This window comes from Microcebus murinus, chromosome 9, assembly GCF_040939455.1.
Source record: "Microcebus murinus isolate Inina chromosome 9, M.murinus_Inina_mat1.0, whole genome shotgun sequence".
Lineage (NCBI taxonomy): Eukaryota > Metazoa > Chordata > Mammalia > Primates > Cheirogaleidae > Microcebus > Microcebus murinus.
The window spans coordinates 88,627,138-88,645,848 of record NC_134112.1 but is presented as its reverse complement, the minus strand read 5'-3'; the positions used below and the strand labels follow the sequence as shown (position 1 = coordinate 88,645,848).

The 18,711-nt window shown below is 39.8% G+C and overlaps 1 pseudogene; it reads left to right on the top strand.

Annotated features, from left to right (window-relative positions):
- The first annotated feature begins 2,999 nt into the window (after positions 1 to 2,999).
- LOC105859105 (small ribosomal subunit protein uS2-like) lies at positions 3,000 to 8,170 on the top strand (annotated as a pseudogene).
- Positions 8,171 to 18,711: the final 10,541 nt, after the last annotated feature.

The window sequence follows — 18,711 nt, the reverse complement described above, 5'->3', positions numbered from 1 at the left end:
TCCGGTGGTCTCAGCTTCCAGTTCTCCTCCGCAACCTCCTCCTGTGGAGTCTCCCAGGGTCTCAGGTACCCCTCCTTCCAGCCCTCGCCGCTGTATGCTCGTCTTCTTGCTTCTTTTTTCTAATTTCTGCTAGAATCTGTCTTTTCTGCAGAGACACTTTGTCTGGTGGTGTTTCTCTTCCGCCATCTTGATCCTCTTTCAGTTATTCTTAATACCAAATAATATCATATTAAGATTGTCATCAAAGTTGAATATCAAAAAAATTAGAATGATACAAGTTTAGCATTTTAAATTAGAATTACTACTCATAAGCATAATCTTGACTTTTATAAACTAATAATGAGAAGAGACTTAGTATAGTTAGAAATGCTCAGAGATTGGAGGTTACTGTAGTCTGTAAGAAAGGAAAAGGACTTTTTAGGATTTGGCTCCCAAGATAGGGATATTTGAGATCTTCAACTATAGCAACCAACTTTTTTATCCTCCTGACACAGAGAAAATTAAAAGGCAGAGAACTACTTTGTTCTGTTTGTCTATGAGTACTAATTATCTTATTAAATTTTAATGTGGCAAAATATGCATACATATTATCATTTAAAGGCATTTTCATCCTTCAATCTGCTAATTATGGCCATTCTGTAATTTTTGTAAAAATAAGAGAGAAGGGTTAAATTAAAATGATGCTTAGTGACCAATGTTTTATATCTTTACCTTGCTTAGAAATTTTCCAGGTATATGAAGATAATTCAGTAATTAACTCAATTTAATATCAGTTTAAGGTCTTAAAACTAAGGAGTTAGAAATTATAATTTATGCTGAAACATTAAATCTGTATGATTAATAGCATTGTAACAGTCCTTTTTATAAAGAATTATCTATTATAATTTAATTTAGTTTGACACATAATTTTAATATTTTATAAGCATATGAATTAGTTTATTTGATCAGTAAAATAAGTAGAGGAAATTTAGAAACCTCCAATTAATTATCTGTTATATTAGAAAATAACCCAAGATTTGTTAAAATAAGAAAATATGGTAAATAATTTTATACTGGTAAAATCAGAGAAATGACAGCTATTTCTAAACCAAAGGTATTAAACCAATTTAATTTATTCAAGAAATCATGTTGGCTAGGCATGGTGGCTCACGCCTATAATCCTAGCACTCTGGGAGGCCGAGGCGAATGGATCCCTTAAGATCAGGAATTCGAAACCAGCCTGAGCAAGAATGAGACCCCTGTCTCTATTAAAAAATAGAAAGAAATTAATTGGCCAACTAAAAATACATATAGAAAAAATTAGCCGGGCATGGTGGCACATGCCTGTAGTCCCAGCTACTTGGGAGGCTGAGACAGGAGGATCGCCTGGGCCCAGGAGTTTGAGGTTGCTGTGAGCTAGGCTGACGCCATGGTACTCTGGCCTGGGCAACAGAGTGAGACTCTGTCTCAAAAAAAAAGAAAAGAAAAGAAAAGAAAAGAAAAAAGAAAAGAAAAGAAAAGAAAAGAAAAGAAAAGAAAAGAAAAGAAATCATCTTGATTAGGATTATTATATAAAACTTTTCCTCATATAACTATCAGCTATTATAACTTTTAAGTTTAAAGACAATTTTTGTGGCTATCATGTTTCCTAGTAAACAAGGCTATTATTTAAACTCAAACTTTTTTTTTTTTTGAGATAGTCTCACTCTGTTGCCCAGGCTAAAGTGCAGTGGTGTGATTATAGCTCACTGCAACCTCAAACTTCTGGGGTCAAGCGATCCTTCTGCCTCAGTCTCCCCAGTAGCTGGGACCACAGGCATGCACCACCATGCCTGGCTAATTTTTTCTATATATTTTTAGTTGTCTGGCTAATTTCTTTCTATTTTTTAGTAGAGATGGGGTCTCGCTCTTGCTCAGGCTAGTCTCAGACTCCTGACCTTGAGCGATCCTCTCACCTCAGCCTCCCAGAGTGCTAGGATTATAGGCGTGAGCCATCGCACCAGCCCTAAACTCAAACTTTTTAAAAACTTTTTTTATGTTACCACTTTATCAAAAGGTTTTTTTTCTTAGAGACAGTGCATTTAAAACACAAAAAGAAAAACAAAAACTCTAGAAATCTTTGAGTTCTTCTTCACATTTATATTATGTTAACATTTGATATAATAATATCATTTCTATTAGATAATTGGAATAATAAGAACTTGCTCCTTGTCTAAAAGATTTATCCAGAAAAAAAAGAACTTGCTCCATTAAATTTTCTTTCTTCCTTTCCTTTTCCCTTTTTCCTTTTTCCTTTCTTTTCCCTTCCCTTCCCTTCCCTTCCCTTCCCTTCCCTTCCCTTCCCTTCCCTTCCCTTCCCTTCCCTTCCCTTCCCTTCCCTTCCCTTCCCTCCCCTTCCCTCCCCTCCCCTCCCCTTCCCTCCCCTCCCCTCCCCTTCCCTCCCCTTCCCTCCCCTTCCCTCCCCTTCCCCCTTCCCCCTTTCCCCTTTCCTTTCGTCTTGCCTTTTTACCCAGGCTGGAGTGCAGTGGTACAATCATAGCTCACTATAACCTCAAACTCTTGGGCTCAAGGAAGCCTCCTTGCCTCAGCCTCCTGAGTATCTAGGACCATAGGAAGGTACCACCAGATAATTTTTTTTTTTTTTTTTTTTTGAGACAGAGTCTCACTTTGTTGTCCAGGCTAGAGTGAGTGCCGTGGCGTCAGCCTAGCTCACAGCAACCTCAAGCTCCTGGGCTCGAGTGATCCTTCTGCCTCAGCCTCCCGAGTAGCTGGGACTACAGGCATGCGCCACTATGCCCGGCTAATTTTTTTTATATATATATCAGTTGGCCAATTAATTTCTTTCTGTTTATAGTAGAGACGGGGTCTCGCTCTTGCTCAGGCTGGTTTTGAACTCCTGACCTTGAGCAATCCGCCCGCCTCGGCCTCCCAAGAGCTAGGATTACAGGCGTGAGCCACAGCGCCCGGCCAATTTTTTAATCTTTTGTAGAGACAGGGTCTTGCTAGGTTGCCCAGGCTGGTCTTGAACTTCTGGTCTCAAGTGATCCTTCTGCCTTGGCCTCCCAAAATTCTAGGATTACAGGCATGAGCCAGTGTGCCTAGCCAAATTTTAAGAAATCTTTTAATTTGGTTTATTAATTGTCCTAGAGGTAGATAAGGTATATGTTTGCCTAAAAGTTTAAATTTATGAAATGGAAAATTTTACTAACTCTTATGTAAGTTAGAGTTGTAGTGGTGGTAAGATAGCAAACTAACATGGAAACAGGTGTCAGAATCTATTAAAAATATTGATCATTTAAAGAAAGAAAGACATATATACCATCAGTACCCTCAGGGAGAATCATTATTAAAATCTAATTTTATGATTTTCTTTTGAATATAGCAACATAATCTCTCTCTCTTGTCTTCAGTTTCTGTGTCCCTTATATTAAGACAATCTCCTATCTTACTACCTTGTGTAGGGCAACACCCAAAGAAAAGGCTCCGGATTATTGCAACATGAATATGGTACATTCTGTTGCTGATAGCTACCACTGTGCTGCTGCTCAGTTATAGTCTGCAGCTGTATCTCATTAGGTGACAGAAAGCCTCATACCTCATCAGAACCAGGGAGGACACGAGACAGTGCTTCATTACAGCATCCTTGGCAGAGAGGGAAGTGAGTGAGAAACGAGCTCCTCCCATGCATTCCTGTTTCAGAAGGATCCAGGATGTTTGGCCAAGACTCAGACCAGCTGCAGTTCAAACTTTGCCTACATTGCCTATGTGGGTATGTACAAGGTCACCATGAACCAACATGGAGCTGTTTTTTTACATTATACAGTGAAACTCTGTCTTCAGGGACTTATCCCAAGGGATATTTGTGTGAGGCATTCCAGTGTCTTCTAACATTGGTTGTTGGAAGTAGGTTGGAATGTAGTGTTCAGTTCAAAGAGCATAGGAATGGAGGTGGACATTGATGGTGCCAGTTTTTGGGTGTAGCTTTGACTGATGACATCTGTACATAAGGGTAATCCTTTACTGCCACACACCTTTGAAGAATGCTGGTGGAATTTTGGTATTGATCAGTGTATTTGAAGCCTTGTCTTTTTTTTTTTTTTTTGGTTTTGCCTTGTAGACTCTTAGTTACCCAAGGCCATTTTAGGCAAAACTGTTGTGATCTTCCTTGCAGTTGGTTGGCGTAGTTTATTGTGCTGCAGTTGTTTCTCAGCTTTCCACAGTTGACCCTGCTGTTTAACATTTCCTTTCAGAGGTTCCTTGCCCAGAAGGCAGGTGGAGTTGGCAAGAGAAGAAAGCCAGTCTTAGGGTTTCCATGACGATTTTTTGATCTTTCATGTCATTGGCTGCTTTGCCTTCCCCAGAGAGATGTTAGGTGGATAATTATAGGTGACATATCCTAATGCATTTGTCCTTATATAACCCATGGGGCCCCTTTAATACTGATACATCTTCCTGTTTCCACCTCCTATTGTTACACTCCATAGCTTTATCTTGGAAGTAAATGCCAGAATGAGCTGCATGCTTTTCTTTTTTTTCCTCCTGCCTTTTGTGTGGTTCTTTGAAGTTACCCCAGGAAGTGTTCTGTTTCTTGATCCAGTCTCAATATTTCTGTTACCCATCTTCTTCAGGTATAGTATTCACTTTGATTACAAAGAAGTGGGACCCAGCCTGAAGCACATGCATGGCTATTGGATTTGTGTGTGGGGGAAGGAATAGCACTAGTGGAATGTGAGGTCATTGGTGTAACTTTTTAAGTGCATCTCTTTAGTGAATTATCTGATGATTCTTTAAAAATGTCTACTTTTTAAATTTTTAATTGACTCCAAGGTTGGAATGTGGGTAAAATTGCTGTTATCTCTACAGTAGCTGTTTACTGCAAGTGCTTTGGACTGCGGTTTTCTCTACTCTTACTGCTTTGTCAATCTGATTTCTTCTGCTTTCTGTCCTTAAGGATTTTTGGATTCACTGATAGTGCCCATTCTTTATTTTAGAGGTGGTATGAATTTGGTCTTTTTAAGTGACTTTTTTGCATAGTTATTTTAAGAAATGTAGGGTAGATAGGAAAGTAGATTACCAGTTTAATCTAATCTCTCAGTTTGCTTCCATCTTTTAATAGTAGTCTGTTATTTATCAGAGCAATTTTCTCTTGACTTACTCTGGGAAAATAATTTATAATTTCTGTTTTCTGCATGAACTAGTTTTCATTGGGATTCATTTGTCCATGTGTTTTACACTTGAATACTAAAAGCATAAAACTTGTTTTCAGTTTAACAATCTGAGAAAAGATAAAATGCATTAAAAAAAGGTGTATTATAAAGGATGGGCTGTTTACTTTAAGTGCTATAGAAATCAGCTTTAATGGATTAAGTTTTCAGTTATATTCAATGAGCTGAAATTACAGCATTAGGAACCAGTGCATTTTAACATCTATCAAGAACACTCCTGTTGTTACCAGGGGTTCTGAACTTCAGCATTCTTGACATGTGGTACCAGATAATTCTTTGTTGTGGGGAGTTGTCCTCTGCATTGTAGGATGTTTAGCAGCATTTCTGCCCTCTACCTACTAGGTGCTAATGCCTCCTCTAGGTCCCCTACCCTAGTTGTAACAAACAAAAGTATCTCTAGACAATGCTAAATGTCCCCAGGGGGAGGTTTGGACAAAATTGCCCCCAGTTAAGAACCACTGTGCTAAAGGAATAAAACCACTCACTCAAAACAGCTTTTCCAATATTAGATGATAAAAATGTATAACATGTAGCTGTATGTCCATTATATCCAACTTAGTACTTTAAAATAGAATATATCTTGTCACAATCTCATAAAATATTAAAAACATCAATTGATGATGTTATCTGAGCTCAGCATGATTAAAAGGAAACTATGGCCTTTCTGGGCTACCCAGAGATGGGTTTGCATGGTGTTGTTCTGGATTCCTATTGTAACTTAAAGGGAAACGTTCATGATGTTTGGAGCCCTTGATGTCCTAGAAATGGAGAAGGATGTCTTCAAATTCTTTACAGCAGGAAACCATTTAGGTGGCATTTCCAAATGGAACAGTGCATCTACGAAAGGAAAAGTGATTGCATCTAAATAAAAAATCTGAAGAGGACCTGGGAAAAGCTTCTGCTGGCAGCTCATGTCATTGTTGCTATCGAAAACCCTGTTGATGTCAGTATCCTATGCTCTAGGAATACTGACCAGTGGGCTGTGCTGAAGTCTGCTGCTGCCACTGGAGCCACTCCTATTGCTGGTTGCTTCATTCCTGGAACCTTCACTAACCAGTTCCAGGTAGCATTCTAGAGGCACAGACTTTTGGTGGTTACTGATCCCAGGGCTGACCACCAGCCTCTCACAGAGGTGTCTTATGTTAAACTGCCCACCATTGCTCTGTGTAATACAATGTCTTATGTTAAACTGCCCACCATTGCTCTGTGTAATACAGATTCTCCTCTGCATTACATGGACATCGCCGTCCCATGCAACAAGGGAGCTCACTCAGTGGGTCTGACATGCCAAGTTCTATGCATGTGTGGCACCATCTCCTGTGAACACCCATGGGAGGTCATGCCTGATCTCTGCTTCTACAGAGATCCTGAAGAGATTGAAAAGGAAGAACATACTGCCACTGAAAAGGCTATAACCAAGGAGGAATTTCAGGGTGACTGGACTGTTCCAGCTTCAGAGTTCACTGCTACTCAGTCTGAGGTCACAGACCAGTCTGAAGGTATGCAGGTGCCCTCTGTGTCAGCAGTTCCCCACTGACAACTGTAGTCTACAGCCTGCCACAGAAGACTGGTCTACAGTTCCCACTGCGCAGACCACTGAAATGGTAGGAACAACCACAGAGTGGTCTTTAGCTGTTCTTCTACAGGCCCTTAAGCAAGATGGAAATAAGGTTGGTAGAAAATAGACATAAGTTTCTAAAAAAAAAAAAAAAGTAACATAAAAGCTAGAAGACTGTCGCGCCCGCCTCGCCAGCAAGGAAGACGCGGCAACCGGAGTTCTTCTGACAGTGCTTTAATGGGGTTCCCTTTAGACTTACATGATGCGGAAGACCCAGCCCGGCAGCACGCAGGCTGCTATATACCCTAGAAGCACAACCCCTAAGCTGGGATAGGCCGCTCAGCTGTCGAGCCACCAAAGCATTAGTCCATAGCAGGACCCTTCGTTTGCATGCTTGCGCCACAGGGCAACCGACAATTGCGCGTGCGCTGAACTTGTTTGCTGCTCTAGGCAAAGCCGGAAACAATGGCGTTGACACCGCGCCCCACAGAAGACAAAGCTCTAATATTAGAAATTAAAATGACATAATAACTCTTGTAACAACTATTAATCAAATAAGAAACCAAAATAAAATTTCAGAATATCTAGAAAATAACAAAATTAAAAACATTACATTTATGAAATCTTAACTAAAACAATGCTCAGAGGAAAGTTTATTATATACAACATTTATATTTCTAAGCAACAAGAAGAAAAACAAACCAAAAAAAATCAATGCAATAGCCATTTAACCTAAGAAGTTAGAAACTTATCGACGAGCTAAGGAAAATAGATAAAAGAGATCAGTAAAAGAAAATGAACTATTAATGGATTAGGAAATAGAAAAACAGCAGAATTAATCAATACTTTTTTTTGGGAAATTTGCTCTAAGTGAAATCAAGAAACAAGCAGAAATAACTTGATAAACTACTAATTAATTAATAGATAAAAGAACGAACACATAAATATACTAAATGAGAATAAAAAGGAGAAAATAACCATAGGTATAAAAAAATTAAAGGAATCATAATAATATAAGTTCTGAGAACTCAGGGATTTTTGTTTTGTTGCTGGATGTAGCCCAAGTGCTTAGGATGGCGCCTAGCACACAGTGGGCACACAAATAATATTTTTTGAATAAATGAACAAATGTAAATACTTTTGCTAAATTATATGGCATCAATAAATTTTGAGAAAAAGATAAATTTGCAAAGTTGATCCCAGATAAAACAGAAAATTTACAGGCTCCCTATTAACAGAGACAAAATTCTTAGATAAATTCTACCAGCATGTTGACTGGGCGCGGTGGCTCACACCTGTAATCCTAGCACTTTGGGAGGCCGAAGTGGGAGGATCATTTGAGCTCAAGAGTTCGAGATGAGCCTGAGCAAGAGTGAGACCCTATCTCTACTAAAAAAAAAAAAAAAAATATATATATATATATAAATTAGCTGGACAACTAAAAATATATAGAAAAAATTAGCTGGGCATGGTGACGCATGCCTGTAGTCCTAGGCCCAGCTACTTGGGGGGCTGAGTCAGGAGGATTGCTTGAGCCTAGGAGTTTGAGGTTGCTGTGAGCAAGGCTGATGCCACAGCACTCTAGCCTGGGCAACAAAGACTCCACCTCAAAAAAAAAAATTCTACCAACATATTAAGGGACAAATAATTTTAATTTTATTTAATTTGTTCTATAGTGGAGAGTGTGAAAGAAGATCTCTCTTTAATAATGAAATAAGCATAATATTGATAATAGAAAGTCATTAAAAAAGTATATAAAAGAAAACTACAGAGCAGGCTCATATATAAATATCAATACAAAAATGCTTATCATCAAATAGCAGTGTAATTTAAAAAAATGTGTTTGGCTAGGGGTGGTGGCTCACACATGTAATTCCAGCACTATGGGAGGCTGAGACAGGAGGATCACTTGAGACTAGGAATGAGACCAGCCTGGGCAACATAGTGAGACCCTCACATCTACAAGGAATAAAATAATTAGCCAGGCATTGTGGCGTAGGCCTGTAGTCCCAGCTTCTCAGGAGGCTGAGGTGGGGAGGATTGGATGAGCCCAGGAATCCAAGGTTACAGTGAGGTATGTTCACACCACTGCACTGTAGCCTGGGTAATAGAACAAGACCCTGTCTCAGAAAACTATGTGTTTAATCATTCCCACCAGCTCCTTATAAGGCCATTCCTCCCTGACCATGGCTCTCAGCAGGACTTAAAGTGAGGTCTACCTAGCTCCAAGTCTTCTGATAAGTTTATCTCTCTTCTGAAAATCCCCAGGACAGTATTAAAGGGGACTTGTATCCTCCTAAGTATGTCACATTTCCTTAGTAGGAATATAGCCAGATTCCTACAAATAGCCAGATTTAAGGGGTTCCTACAAAAGTCCATATACTTTTGTCAAGACTACCACTACCATCTTCCCTTCACATACTATGCTCTGCATCTCAGCTCTCAAACTGGCTAAAGTATGAGTGCCCAGAAGGAGATTATAATTAAAAGTGTTCCATACTCCCATCACTACCCCTAGCCAAGGAACCATCAGAACTAATGCCCTAATCTCTCTTTCGGTTTATGTAAGTCACTAAAAGACATCTAAGCCACCTAGTGTTCAATCCAGAAATACTAGCTATTATAATTATTATTATTATTATTTGAGACAGATTCTCACTCTGTTGCCCAGGCTAGAGTACGGTGGCATCAGCCTAGCTCACAGCAACCTCAAACTCCTAGGCTCAAGCAATCCTCCTGCCTCAGTCTTCCAAGTACCTGGGACTACAGGTTTGGGCCACCATGCCAGGCTAATTTTTTCTATATATTTTTAATTGTCCAGCTAATTTCTTTTTCTTTTCTTTTTTTTTTTTTTTTGAGACAGAGTCTTGCTTTGTTGCCCAAGCTAGAGTGAGTGCCATGGCATCACCCTAACTCACAGCAACCTCAAACTCCTGGGCTCAAGCAATCCTTCTGCCTCAGCCTCCCAAGTAGCTGGGACTACAGGCATGCGCCACCATGCCAGGCTAATTTTTTCTATATATATTAGTTGGCCAATTAATTTCTTTCTATTTATAGTAGAGATGGGGTCTCGCTCTTGCTCAGGCTGGTTTCGAACTCCTGACCTCAAGCAATCTGCCTACCTTGGCCTCCCAGAGTGCTAGGATTACAGGCGTGAGCCACCGCGCCCGACCTTATTATTATTATTTTTTAATAGAGATGGGGTCTCACTCTTGCTAAAGCTGGTCTCGAACTCCTGAGCTCAAACGATTTGCCCGCCTCGGCCTCCTGGAGTGCTAGGAGTGCTAGGCGCAAGCCACCACCCCTGGCTCTATTATAATTATTTTTGAATTCTCCTAGGCTACCATGATAAAAATTGTTGAGGATCTTGAAAGAAAGACAGGGTCTTCTCCCTGGAGTTGTTAAGTAATAAAAGGATTAGGTTTTTATTTTCCCCCATGTAATTTAGAGCAAATGGAACCCTAACTTCAAAAAAAACAAAATTAAAAAGCTGCAAGTAGAGAGTAACGTCAGCAAGATGGCAGAATAGGAGGTATCAGCCTTTATCCCTCCACAAAAATAACAATTACATAGCTATTCACAAATGAAAATAACATTGGTAGAGTTTAAGGGTCCAATTAAAAACCTACAGCAACACAGTCCAGCAAAAACCAGAGAGTACCTGCCAGAAAGGATCACTGGGGAGATCAGCAAACCTGAAACATCTGGAAATGGCTAGGAACAAAGAGGGCAAGGGCTATCAATATCAGCCATATGGTCCCCTGTGGCCTGTTTCATAGAGCAGTGTTCCCCAACCTTTTTGGCATCATGGATAGGTTTCATGGAAGACAATTTTTCCTTGGACTGAGTTGGGGGTTTGGGGGAGTAGAGCTCAGGCAGTGATGCAAGTGATGGGGAATGGCTGTAAATACAGATGAAGCTTCATTTGCTTGCTCACCACTCACCTGCTGTTTTGTGGCCCTGTTCCTAACAGGCCATGGCCAGTACTGGTCTGCAGCCTAGGGGTTGGGGACCATAGCTGTTGAGGACAGCATCAGCTTTTGCCACTGAGGTAATTGAAAGTCATCATTGCTACAAACCCCCTGGAAGTGGATATGATACTACATCACCATGGCCTCCCAAAGAAGACACTATTGTGCCACTGCAGGACTAGGGCTACCTCCTCCAACCTTGCATGTATGCCAGACCCTGGACCCGTGGCCACTTTATATGTGCCTGGCTCCACAGCTGCACTGCGTTCTCCAATGCCTCAAACACTGGAGCCATTGCTGCTGTAGGCTATTTCCACCCCATGCCCTGGAGCTGAGGTTGTTCTACACGTACTTGTACTCTAGACCTCAGGTGACAACTCTGTGAGTGCCCATGTCTTGGCCATCAGAGCCACCTTCAAAGCAAGCTGCACACTGGACCCCACAGCCGTTGTTGCTGTGCATATGCCCACATTCCAGACCTGGACTCTTTAGTTGCTCTGCAAGCACCTGCACCACAGACACTAGAGCCATTACTGCAACAGGTCTGTCTGTTTCTAGTCCCCGAAGCAGTAGTAGCCCTAAACATGCCTGTGTGCCAAACCCAGGCTCTGCAACCACTCTGTGGTACCCATGCCTCACACACCATTACCAATGTGGTAGTGGGTATACTTGTACCCCAGGCACCACTGTTACTACTGCTCCAAACCCCAAAGCCATGGTTTTTCCATGCAAGCCCATGGTCCATATTCCTGCTCCATAGCTGCTTCACAGGTACTGTGAATCAGACACTGGCACCACTGCCATCACAAGCTTACCCATGAGCCAGACCTCACATTAAGAGGGATCCCCTCAGTGTGAATTTTTCCATAGGAGAAAAAGATATCAGGAAAATCTCAGCAGCCTTTGCCACCAAAGATCTTGACAGCCTTTGCCACTGCTGTAGACAACCATAGCCTTGTCCACTGAGGACCTCTGCAATCTTTGCCAATGCTGATCTCAGCATACAGAACTAAATGGAGATGATACCACTGTCTACTCATCAGAGCTGAAACCACTGCTCCCCACCCAGCTAGCACTCTTGCACCTACAAGTAGGTAAAGGTATTTCCCTACCAAAACCAGTCTGTAACGTCTGTAAGAGGTGATTCCTGCAGTAAATGAGCAGACAGCAATATAAGACAACAAGAAACATAAAAAACAAACAAACAAAGAAACATGTCACCACCAAAGGAATACAACAATTTTTCCAGTAATGAATCCTAAAGAAATGAAAATCTACAAATTGTCCAACAAATAATTTTTTTAAAGAAGCTTAGCCAGCTACAAGTGAACACAGATAGGCAACTTAATGAAGTTAGGAAAATATACAAGCAAAACTAGAAGTTCAATTTAGAGATAAAACTAGTAAGAACCAAACAACTTCTGAAGCTGAAGAATACAATGAATGAAATGAAACATGCAACAGGGTGTGTCAGTAGCAGACTTGATCAAACAGAAAAAAGAATCGGTGAACTCAAAGACAAGTTAATTGAAAAGATTCAGTAAGAGGAGAAAAAATAAAATAGAACAAAAAAGAATGAAAAAGAAAGCCTATGGGCTTTATTTGGTACCATTAAGAGTTAACATTCACATTATAGGAATTATAGAAGAAGAGAAAGAAAAGAAAACTTATTAAAGAAATACTGACTGAAAACTTTCCAAGTCTGGGGAAGGACATGAACATCTAGGTACATGAAACTCAAAAGTCTCTAATTATGTTAAACCGAAAGAAAACTCCACCAAGACATATTATAATCAAACTGACAAAAATCAAAGACAAAGATAATTTTGAAAGTAACAAGAGAAAAGAGGTTCCTCACACACAAAGGAGGCTCCATAAGGCTATCAGTGGATTTCTCAGCGGAAACTTTTCGTTCCAGGAGAGAGTAGGATGATATTTTCAAAGTATTTTAAGAAAACAACTGCCAGTCAGGAATACATTACTTGGCAAAGTTGTCCTTTAGAAATGAGGGAGAGATAAAGACTTTCTCAGGCAAATGAAAGCTAAGGGAGTTCATCACTACTAGACTTACCTTACAGGAAATACTAAAGAGAATTCTTCAGGCTGAAATATAAACACACTAATTAGTAACATGAAACACATGAAAGTATAAAACTCACTGTTTAGAGTAAATGTATAGTCAAATTCAGAGTAGTCTATCTAATACTATACTTGTGGTGTGTCCGTTGCTTATATCTCCAGTAGAAAGGTTAAAAAACAGCAGAAACTTTGTATTCCAGGAGACAGTAGGATGATTGTCAAAGTGGTTTAAGAAAACACTCACTTTGGAGATCTAAGGGTTTTGGGAGCTATGTGGCTGGCAGAAACCACGGGCAGAGACCAAATCTGTATTTCTTATTATATCACAATATTATAACTTTTCAACATGGTACTGGAAGTCCTAGCCAAAGCAATTGAGCAAGGAAAAAAAGTCATCCAAATCAGAAAAGAAGTTAAATTGTCTCTGTTTGTTGATGACTTGATTTTATATAGAGAAGACTCTAAAGATTCTACCACAAAAGTGTTAAAAGTAATAAAAACAAATTTAATAAAGTTTTAGGATACAAAACCAACATATAAAAATCACTTGCATTTCTAACATTGACAATAGACTATGTGAGAAAGAAATTAAGAAAGCAATCACATTTATAATGGCATCAAAAAGAATAAAATACTTAGGAATAAATTTACTCAAAGAGGTGAAATATCTGTATATTGAAAACTATAGAACATTAATTAATTAAAGAAATTGAAGAAGACACAATAAAAAGATATTCCCTATTTATGGACTGGAAAAATCAATTATGTCCATACTACCCAAAGTGATCCGCAGATTTAATGCAATTCCTATCAAAATTACAATGCCATTTTTTTTATAGAAATGGAAAAAAACAATCCTAAAATTTGGATGGAAACTCAAAAGACCATAGCTAAAGCAATCTTTAGCAAAAGAATAACTAAAGCAATCTTGAGTAATAAGAAGAAAACTGGAGGCATCACATTTTGAATTTTAAAGTATATTATAAAGCTATAGTAATCAAAGCAGTATTTTACTGGCATAAAGAAAGACACATAGACCAATGGAACATAATAGAAAGCCCAGAAATAAACCCATACATATATTACCAACTAATCTTTGACAAATGTGCCAAGAATATACAATGGAGAAAGGATAATCTCTTCAATAAATAGTATTGGGAAAATTGTATATCCACATGCAAAAAAATGAAATTGGATCCTGATCTTACACCATGCACAAAATTCAACTCAAAATGAATTAAAGATTTAAATGTAAGAATAGAAACTGTAAAACTTCTAGAAGAAAACATAGGGGAAAAGCTCCATGACACAGGTCTCGGCAATGACACCCAAAAGCAACAAAAGTGAAAATAAACAAGTGGGACTATAAGTAAAAAGTTTCTGCACAGCAAAGGAAACAATCAACAAAATGAAAAGGCAGTCCACAGAATGGGAGAAAATATTTGCAAACCACATATTCAATAAAGGATTAATATCCAAAATATATAAGGAACTCTTACAATTCAATAATAAAAAAAACTTGATTAAAAAGATGGGCAAAGGAACTGAACAGACTTTTTCCCAAGGAAGACATGAAAATGGTCAACAGGTAGATGAAAAGGCACTCAACATCACTAATCATCAGGGAAATGCAAATCAAGATTACAATGAGACATTACCTCACACTTGTTATGGTGGCTATTATAAAAATAGACAAAACTCAAAAGATAATAAGTATTGGTGAAGATGTAGAGAAACTGGAACTTATACATTATTGATGGGAATGTAAAATGGTGTAGCCACTATGGGAAATAATATGGTGGTTTTTCAAAAAATTAAAAATATAACTATTATATGATCCAGCACTCCCACTTCTGGGTATATCTAAAAGAACTGAAATAAGCATCATGAATATCTAGATATCTGTGTACTCTCATGTCCATTGCAGCATTATTCACAATATCCAAAATACAGAAACAATCTGAATGTCTGTCAGTGGATGAATGGATAAAGAAATTATGAGATATATATATATATATATATATATATACACACACACACACACACACACACACACACCCATATACATAAAATGAGATTTTATTCATTTTTAAAAAAGGAGATCCTGTCATTTGCAACAACATGGATGAACCTAGAGGACATTAGGCTAAGTGAAAGAAGTCAGACAGACACAAGAAAACAAATACTATACAATCTCACTTGTATGTGAATCTAAAAAGTTGAACTCAAAAACAAAGAGTAGACGAGTGGTAACCAATTATGGGAGGGATGGAGACATGGGGAAATATTGGTCATAGGGTACAAACTTGCAGTTAGAAGATGTGTAAGTTCTGGAGATCTGATGTACAGCATGGAGACTATAGTTAATAATATTGTATTGTATACTTGAAATGTACTAAGATAGTAGATCTTAAGTATTCTCACCACACACACACAAGAAAATTTTTTTAAAAAAGGTAACTATGGGCTGGATGCGGTGGCTCACGCCTATAACCCTAGCACTCTGGGAGGCCGAGGCGGGAGGATCCCTCAAGGTTAGGAGTTCGAGACCAGCCTGAGCAGGAGCAAGACCCCGTCTCTACTGAAAAATAGAAAGAAATTAATTGGCCAACTAAAAATACATACAGAAAAAATTAGCCAGTTGTGGTGGCGCATGCCTGTAGTCTCAGCTACTCAGGAGGCTGAGGCAGGAGGATCGCTTGAGCCCAGGAGTTCGAGGTTGCTGTGAGCAAAGCTGATGCCACAACATTCTAGCCTGGGCCACAGAGCAAGACTGTGTCTCAAAAAATAAATAGGTAACTATGTGAGGTGATGAATACGTTAATTAGCTTGATTGTAGAAATCAATTTTATATCTTTGCTTTATTATTATTTGTGGTAATAGGTCCCCAAGACCACCTTTAGGTTCAACAATTTGGTAGAAGGATTCCCAGAACTTATTAGCATTGTCTAATAACAGTGGTAATGGACCTTTTATGGTAGAGATGTAAATTATTGTGTCTGGTAGAAAAGGTAAACACAAAAGTTATATACTTTATTGCCCTTCAGAACACTAACCAGTTTTGGATCTAAATGAACAATGTGATTCAAGCATATTTTCTTTCTGCTGCTGGAAATATTTCACTTTCTCTAATTTTCTTGGCAGTTCTCTTACTATCTTGCTGGCTCCTTCATTAATGAGGTAATTAAATCATTGATATATACTCACTTTGTATTTATGAAAATCATGTTTTTAATTTAAAAAAAATGTATACTTCCCCCACCCCCACTCCAGCTCCCTCCTCCTTCTCCTCTGTTACAGGGATGAGTTTCTGTCTGAGGCTCCTCCATTCAGCCTGCCCCAGGCCATAGTGGACGGTTCAAGCATGATGCATACTGGCCAATCAGAGTTCTTCCTGGGGTTACTTCCGTGACTGAACTATTAGAAAAGGCTGGCTTTCTGCTGGGTTACTAATCTGGTCATAGGAGAAATCAAAGTTATTGAAAGCTATCTTATCTCCTATCTGCAGACAGCTAACCCAAGGAGAAGAAAAAATGGGCACAAGTTGTAAGCACATTATTTGAGCCCTAGCTCTAGATGCTTAAAGCCACTTTACTCCTGCACGTCTTTGTTTCCAGTCCTGTGAGAAATTGAATTCACTCCTTCTGCTTAAACTAGTCTGAGTTGGGTTTCTGTCACTAGCAACTAAAAAAGTACTGATGGAAAAATAGCTACTTGGAAGTGGGGCATGGCAAGTGAACACTCCTGAAATTTAGAATGGACTCAGTTAATTTGGATGAAGTGTAGTGGGGAGGACGGTCCTCGGTGTGAGTCTGGACGTCTTTGCCTGTAGTTTAAAATAACAGGTTAAATGTTTACATTTTGGAACTTGGATGATGTGCCTGTCCAGACTCCAGCTTTAGCACTGGGATAAGTTTGTTAGATGCTTCCTGTGGCCTTCCCTTAAGTCCTGCAAAAAGGAAACAAGCTTTGGTTCAGGCTGGAGGTGCAGAAGGCAAAGAGGGAAGAGAACGTGGCCTTATTAAGAGAGTCTGATTTGCTTTGGGCAACTGATGACTGCTGAATCAAGCAATCATGTGCCTTGCAAAAGGAGAATTCTACTCTAAGCCAGTCAGTATTAGTAAATGCAGGGAGGGCAGCCTGAGCACAAGCTGAGACCCTCAACACTCCAGAGTAAGAGGGAAACCCCTACATAGCAAAGCTCTTGCCAGAGGAGATATTACCCACCACAAACAGCCTTTTTCCAAAATGCCACTTGGGATAGGAGGGTAGGCCTATCCCCTGAGCATCACCCTGTCAGTCTGTTCTCATGAATGGAAGGCAGAGACTAGAGTGGAAGAAGTTAAGTGAGAACTTGAGGATTTGGTATCTACAGGCAGAAACATGAAGGCTACAGTTCAGATGCAGGGAGGGTTGACGTTCAAGGACCAGACAGACATTAAAGTTACCAGCAGAAGTCTGAAATTTTGAGAGTTCTGAGAAATACCAAGTCTTGGAAATATTAAGTTTGTTCAACCTTTGTCAATCCTCATGACTGTGGCCACAGAATGCGCATACCACAAAATGTTGAAGGCTGAAGACGTGGGATTGTTGCCTATGCCCCTCTGATGCCCTCTCCAAATGTGTCTGTGGACAACAGGGCTTGGGGTTGGGGAGCCCTCCTGAACAGCCAGGGATAGGCAGATCAAGAAACATTCTGTGGGCTGCTGGGGCAGGAAGTTCTTGCTGCTTCTGTCCAGTGGACTTTATGGCCCGATAAGCATGGCATGCTGTTGGTCTCCTCTTTTTTTTCAGGCTGGTTGCATCACTGTTGATGTATCTTGCTCCATAGCTGACCAGAGGGCATTGATTAGGAAGACTGATTTAACAAACATCTCTTTGGGGTTGCAAAAGTCCCCCCAAGGTCAAAATTGTTGGTTATCACTAACTGGACACAGCAAAGCATTGACCGAGTGAGGCCATCTTTACTACTAATGTCAGCTGGAGAGACTGGAAATCTTTACTGAGGGATGGTCTATTAGTTTGCTAGTACGCTGAGGTCAAGGCAATGGCAGCGTTGATTCCTTCTGAGGGCTGAGGGAAAATCTGTTCCTTACTTTTTTCCTTGTTTCTAGTGGTGGTTGGCAATCTTTGGTGTTTCTTGGCTTATAGAAGCATCACTGTGATCTCTGCCTTTATCTTTACTTAGTGTTTCTCCCTGTGTGTTGTCTATGTCCAAATTTCCTTTTTTTTTATGAGGATACCAATATGACTTCAACTGAACTTAATCATATACACAATAACTCTATTTTCAAATAAGGTCACATTTGGAGAACTGGGGGCTGGCACCTCAAAATATGAATCTTTTTTCATTTTTTAAGACAGAGTCTGGCTCTGTCAACCTGGGTAGAGTGCAGTGGCGTCATTGTAGCTCACTGCAACCTCAAACTCCTGGGCTCAAGCAATCCTCTTATCTCAGCTTCCCAGTAGCTGGGACTACAGGTGCTCACCACCACGCCCAGCTAATTTTTCTATTTTCAGTAGAGATGGGGTCTTGAACTCCCGACCTCAAGCCATCCTCCCACCTCAGCTTCCCAGAGTGCAAGGATTATAGGCGTGAGACACTCTGTCCGGCCTCAACATTTGAATTTTAGGGGAACATGCTTCTTCCCGTAACAGATGGCAAGCTTGCAAGGGGTAAGAGTGGAGGGAGAAGGGACACACAGAAGCTCACATCAGACTGTTGTTCTTTTCCGACCTTCTTATTTTATCTACACCCCTTCTCCTCCGTCTCTTTAGGACTCCAATCTTTAGAAATACTTTTTTTTTTTTTTTTTTTTGAGACAGAGTCTCACTTTGTTGCCCAGGTTAGAGTGAGTGCCGTGGCATCAGCCTAGCTCACAGCAACCTCAAACTCCTG